General features: G+C 36.7%; 2 long non-coding RNA genes across 2 annotated transcripts; both read left to right on the top strand.

Moving 5' to 3' along the window:
• LOC110262862 lies at positions 490-1,293 on the top strand. The gene is made up of 2 exons (XR_002347876.1): positions 490-1,043; positions 1,201-1,293. It is a non-coding gene; the product is annotated as an uncharacterized LOC110262862 (long non-coding RNA).
• LOC110262861 lies at positions 3,523-4,693 on the top strand. Its single transcript, XR_002347875.1, has 3 exons — positions 3,523-3,822; positions 4,351-4,466; positions 4,608-4,693. It is a non-coding gene; the product is annotated as an uncharacterized LOC110262861 (long non-coding RNA).

Here is a 6,983-nt window from a genome sequence, read left to right as displayed (position 1 = left end):
GTACCAAGAGGTCAGGATTGACACACTACAAGAAAAATACCCATTCAGCTACATTTTTTTTAAGCTACATTTGAAAAGCGTAGCCTATTCTAGGAATAGGCTACGCTTTTCTCCGTGTTTCTTTTTTGTAGGAGAATAGAAAACACATTTGTGACATCACTTGAAAAGTGTAGCCTTAGGTATTATAAATATCACTTATAAAGCGTAGCCTTATCTTAAAAGCTATGGGTTCATTTTTTACACCAAAAAATACACTTTTAAAGAGTAACCTATTTGTCAGGTTTCAGGTGCGCTTTAAAAGTGTTGCCTAATGTATCTCAAGTCAAATGTCCAACACTTAGTAAAATTTTTTTCAATTTTCAGCAAATGATCCACGTACAAACACTTAGCCAAATAAAATGAAAACATAAAACCCCACCTTAGTTTTTCCCTTCTTCGCGCCCCTCCCAACCCAGAGAAGACTCTGCGCCATCACCACTCACTGTAACATCTCTAATTTCTAACCCTAAATTCCAAAATTCCCAAATTAACTCATAAAACTCTAATTCCCAAAATTCCTAACTCTAACAGCCGCAACCTCACCCTCCTTCAACGTAACAAACAAAAGCAGCCACTGTAGAGAGAAGAGGAATCGGGAGAAGAAGAGAGGAGAGGAAAGGCCTGCCCAGCCATCACCACCGCAGCGCCGCTGCAGCTATTGCCTCCTTCAGAGCTGCGGAAAGTCGTCCTCCTTGCCGTCGAATGCCACCGTCGTGTCGCACATGAGAGAGAGAGAGAGACAGATTCGAGAGGAGCTACCCGTGATCGCTGCCGTTGAAGCCAGGCTCGTCGCCGTCACCACCAACGAAGCTGCGAGGAGCCGCTGTCGTGCTCGTGTCGCTGTGCACCGTCGAGCTTCCCTCACCCTGAGCCGTCGATCTGTCGCCACCGTTATAAGGGCTTGTCGCTGGAGCCACGACTGTCACTGAGCTTCTGTCGCCGCTGCCGTTCAAGCCGCTGCTGCCGTCGATTTGGAGTTGCTGCGATTGGAGCCACTAGCGGGGGTGAGTTGCTACTGCCCTATTGCCGTCGTAATCATATTCAACGTCCACTGCCCTGAGCTGATTCTGCCCTTGAGTTCATTGAGTTCAGATTCCTTGTGCTACTGTAACTGTCATTACTGCTGCGGGAACCAACGTTTCTGTTTGGCTGTTGCTGAAGGTCTTCCACCATCACTGGAGCTGCCCAGAATCATCGTGGAAGCTGCCAAGATATATGGTTGATTTCTAATTATGCCAAGACATCATCACTAATTATTGTCTCATGTATACAATCCCTTATTTCTTGAACTTTCTAATCTGTTTTCATCCTTAGATTCCACTGAAGGCCACCCCACATCAAGTAACATACTTTGCGGAGAAGAATCTATATCCACTTATTGTCTCAGTTTCTGTAAGATAGATGTATTCTTTTCTTTTTTTATTTCTTTATTTATTAGGCCTTAAATATGATTATGAGTATTCCTTGTGGTTGAATTTTTTTTTATGATTGATGCATTAAAAGAAAAAAAAACCACAGTATATTTATTGTTATTTCCAACATTTGTGTTAAGAATCAAACATTCAGACCATATTAACTAGTCCTGCTCAGGTTCATTTTCACTAGATTGTGTCCTGTTTAGTAAGTTGTGTTGTAGCTTGTTCAGTTCATATATTATAAAATATTAATCAGTTTGCTAATTTTTTCAGAAAGTAATCAAAACTGTTTATTGATATAAAACCAGGTTCCTAAACCACTTAATCAAGTTGTTTCTCTAGTTGAACAAGATTCCAACCATCAGAGTGAGAAGTCTGTTGAATAAAACCGTTTTTATTCTGTTGATGAATTTGAGGTTCGTATTATGGAGCTAGATAAGTCTGGTGGCCCTTGGCAAACAAAGGCAACAATTCCTATGCAAACTTCTGAAAATGCCCTTACAGTGAGAATGGTTACACTGTTGGTAATAGAATAGATCATGTTTTTAGCTGCTTGGCCTCACTAATTCCATTTTGTGATTTTTCCTTTTGCATAGAATACATCCTCCAAAGAAAATGAAACACTTTTGGCTGTTGGCACTGCTTATGTGCAAGGAGGAGAAGTGGCTGCTAGAGGACGTATCCTGCTGTTCTCTTTAGGAAAAAATACCGATAATCCTCAAACTCTGGTATCTTTGGGGTTGCTTTCTCAAATTTTGGCTGAATTTTTTGGCACTTGGCTAAACCTTGAGTGATGCCTTTTTTTGGACAGTTATTAAATGTTCATTTTCACAGGTTTCAGAGGTGTACTCAAAGGAATTAAAAGGAGCTATATCTGCCTTGGCCTCTCTTCAGGGCCATCTCTTGATAGCATCTGGTCCAAAAATTATTTTGCACAAGTGGACTGGCATTGAGTTGAATGGGATTGCATTTTTTGATGCACCACCGTTACATGTTGTGAGCTTAAATATAGTAAGGGAGATTTCCTTAAATCTTTTGTTAAACAATAACAACCAAGCTTGTCCCATTTTTTTGGGTTTTTGGGGGTTAAAAGAATTTTGAAATTATCTGTCCCTGTAATTTTCTGAGAGAAATACGCTTTGAATGCTTACCTTAAATATATTGAACAAGTGCCGGTGAAGTGAAAAGAAAAAATGAAAATGAGAATGAGATAAATGGATGTTCTTGAATTAATTTCTTCTTACCTCTTATCTCTGTTAACATTTTTCCAGGTAAAATAAGGTTTAGTTTTTAGCTATACACAATTTCAAACTCCACAAAATTTATCTATACACAATTTCAAACTTAGGAGGCAAGAGGCTTCTATAGAAGAGCATTGCTCTAGCTTTCTTACTAATATTGATTCAGAATCTATTGATGGAAAACATGTAGCATCAGTAACTGCAATATCTAGAGAATCTGAATGCACAATGGGAGTTAATGACAAGATTGGAGATTCTGGAGAAAGATTTTTCAGTTCTGAGAATTCATCTCTGCTAGTTGAAGCAGTTGATGTGAATTCAACATCTGATGGAGAAGAGCAAGAGAAATGTTGTGAAGAGTTGTCAAATTTGCAGGCACGCCAGAATGAACAAGGGGACTCATTGGATGGAATAGTTGACGATACTGGGAGCAAGTCTGCAAGCAGCGTTTGCCTCATCTGGTTTTTATTTTTGACATTAACTCCACCTTAAACAATTTTGATACTCACACTTATTCACTTACTTAACATGTCAGGTGCTAATCAATGCCACTGCTGATCGAAACTGCACGACACTATCGCAGGTCAGATATTGGCAATAAATTCTTCTGTTTCTTATTTATTTGCTCCAATTTATCAAAACCTTGCATGTTTTAATGTCACCCTATTTTGCTATACTCCTCTAATTTTCTTAGTGCCAACCACTCTATCTACACATCATGTGTAATTGTAAAACAGATTTGCATAACAATCTTTTTATTCGTCACTATCACTTTTTGTAAAACAGATGTGCCAACTGCTCTATCTTACATGCATTTGAAAAGATTTAGGTGCTCCAATTGAATATCTATAGTTTCTGTTTCATGATTTGTTGGTTTGTTTGTGAATATTTGAAATTTGGAATGCTCTGACTGAGTTGATATTGTTGCTGATTTTGAACCTAAACTTTGGCTTTTGTTGTTGCATTTTCATTTGAATTTCTGGATATATTATAATCAGTTCATATATACAAAATCCACCAATATCATGGTTTTGCAGATTGACGAAGAGCTTCTTCAGGAAGTGGTTAATATGGGATTTGACAGAAATCAATTGGTTGAATCTTTATGCAACAGGACCCAAAATGAGGTCTGTGCCCTTTATTCTCTCCTTTCGTGTCTTCTTGATTGTCTCTTATTATTATCTATACATTTCTGGTACTGTGGCAAACTACTTGTTATTGGATAACGGGTTCCATGTTTCTAGTGGCTATCTTGGAGCTGAGTTTCAAGAGACTATGGTTGACTCTTTACCTTAGATAGTTGACTCTTTTAAGTCTTAATGGATCTAATAATATCTCTTCCTCTGTTCAATATCTCCCACTTATTTATTTATTTTCATGTGGTTTTGTTGTTACCATGTTTGGTTAATGTGAGTGTTGAGCTGAAAAAGAGTAATGTCTGTGTTCTTTTAGCAATTCACTAATGTTGTTGGGACCCTTCATTTTTAATATTTTCCTTTAATTTTTCAATATGAAGTGAATGACCCTTTTGCCTTGTGAACATGGAGGTTACTAAGGAAGAGCTTAATGCAAAAATGAGAGGAAAAAGTTTCCATCTTTGGTCTGAAAAAAATCATGCAAAGTTTCCAACATGTTTGTGTTTTGTTTTGTGGCAGATGGGGCTGGTGATGATTTGTTTAAAGAGCTATGGAGGCTGTGTGCAGGGCCATTAATGGATGTTCCTTGTGTTCAAGACAGAGTTTTCTATTTCCCTCAGGGTCACATTGAATTGGTATGATATACACTTCTTTACCTTGTTTCTGATTTTGTTTGTGAATTTCATTTTTTTCCATTTTGTGCTATGTATGCTTTCAAATTTAAGCCTTAAGGGGTTTAGTAAGTGTTATATAATTTTGATTTTTTTCTTTTGTAGTTGCCAGAACCTACAGAACAAGATTTGAGGCAGATGAAGAACCAGAAATCTCCCAAATACGATCTTCCGTCGAACAAGATATTTAAGGAACAAGATTTTTTTCTCATCTATCAGAAGATTAATAATTCTTATTAGAAGATACTTATGTAGGATACAATATTTTGGTTTTTTATAGTTTATTAGTAGTAAATTCTAAGTGAACTGTTATTAGGTTATAGAAAAAAAAATTATTAGAATATATATATATAGAAAATAAAAAAAAAACAATGAGGGACCTAAGGCTACACTTATATATAGTAGTTATAGTATACAAAAAAAAAAGAGAGGGATTTAAGGCTACGCTTATAAAAAGTAGCTATGGTATACAATGTGGCTACGCTTTACAAGTGATGCAGTAGGGTTGAAAAGCGTAGCCTATTCTGGAAAAATGAAAGCTGAAAAGCGTAGCCTTTGGTCCTGGACAGCATCACTTGAAAAGCGTAGCCTATTCCCAAACGCCAAAAGCGTAGCCTTTGGTGCAGAAAAGCGTAGCCTTTGAGAATAGGCAACGGCCGAATAGGAATCACCCCAAAAAGCGTAGCCGTAGCCCAAAAAGCGTAGCCGTAGCCTAAGGCATCATTTTTTTTCACTTTTAACTACACTTTTCAAGTGTACCTGAATGGGTGTTTTTCTTGTAGTGACAGCTTAGCAATTCCTTCATTTCTTCATGAGTTCTCCAATTTTGCATGCTTTTTCTTCATTCCTTCAACCCAATCTTTGCCTTCTAATCCTAAAATCACTTAACAAACATATCAAGGCATCAAATAGAATTAATGAAATAAAATTAGCGATTTAAAGGCCTAAAAAGCATGTTTTTACTCTTAAGCACAAATTAGGAGAAATTCACAAAACCATGCTATTTTATTGAATAAATGTGAGAAAAATTGATAAAATTCCCTAAAATCAACTCAGGATAAACCACAAAATTGGGTTTATCAAACCTCCCCACACTTAAATCAAGCATGTCCTCATGCTAAACCAACAAAGACAAGAAAAGGGTATGAACATTTAATCAATGCAAATAACCTAAATGCATCTATCTATATGAATGCAACTAAATGCAAAATGCTTCTACCTACTTGGTCAAAAGTAAATCAATCTCCAAGAACGTATATAAACAAGTAGGGCTAAGATCATATCGTGATTCATGAATCCTACCAATTCAAATATAAAAATGAAGTTCAAATAGACTTGCAAGAAGAAAGCTCATGAAAGCCGGGAACAAGGAATTAAGCATCGAACCCTCACCGGAAGTGTATCCGCTCTAGTCGCTCAAGTGTATAGGGTTGATCACTCAATTCTCTTCTTATCATACTTTCCATGATTTTTTTTTCATCCAACAATCAACAATTAGTTAATTCATGCATACATTTATCATGAGGTCTTATTCATAGGTTGTAATGGGACTAGGGTAAAGGTAGGGATGCATATGGTCAAGTGAGCTTGAAATTTGAATCTTTGATTAACCTAAGCTCTCACCAAACACATATAAGAACCTATACAATTCTAATACAATACCTAGCTATCCATCATTCCCACTTTTTCACATACTCATGCATTCTCTTTAATTCACATTCCATATGCATTGTTATTGTTACTTTACTTTGGGGCATTTTTGTCCCCTTTTTATTGCATTTTTTTCTATATATTTTTGTTTCTTTTATTTTTCTATTTCTTTTTCTACATTTCTTTTCACATTTTTTTTTCAGAGCAAAGTACATACAAACGTATCAATGCATATGGTTTTACATATTTAATGCATAAGCACGTACCCAATCCCATGATTTTCAACAAAAATACAAAATACACTTTTACCTCAACCAACGTCCCAAGTTTCCCATACCCAAATGATACACACCTAATGACAAGTCATTTTATGCTAGTTTCACAAGCTTTTTTCATTTGTTTCATTATGTTTTATGCACTTTCTTGCACAATAAGTAAGTGGTTGGAGTGGAATTTCATGATTATTGTGATTCAATCAAACATCATTTATTTTATACAAAATCATGAGATTTATGCAAGAATTAAGTGATTAGAATGGATGATGCAAATTTTGGTGATTTTGGTGGGACTTTCATTGCTTATTTGGTTGATTTTAGGTGATAAAATGAAGAGAAAAAGGTTCAGCACAGAGCAAAGTTGCGTTTAAACAAAGAGCGCCATGCTCAGTAAGCGACGCGCACGCGTGCAGGATGCGTACGCGTGGAAGTGTTTGGTGCTCGTTTTCAAAGAGAGCACTACGTTCATCTACTCAGTGTTTTCAGACAAAATTCAAAGTTGGAGGCAAAGTTTTGCAAATGACGCGCACGCGTGCCTAACGTGCACGCATCGATG

This window comes from Arachis ipaensis, chromosome B05 (genome assembly GCF_000816755.2).
Source record: "Arachis ipaensis cultivar K30076 chromosome B05, Araip1.1, whole genome shotgun sequence".
Taxonomy (NCBI): Eukaryota; Viridiplantae; Streptophyta; class Magnoliopsida; order Fabales; family Fabaceae; genus Arachis; species Arachis ipaensis.
Note: the sequence above shows the minus strand (reverse complement) of the source record. Positions and strands in the feature narration are given on the sequence as shown.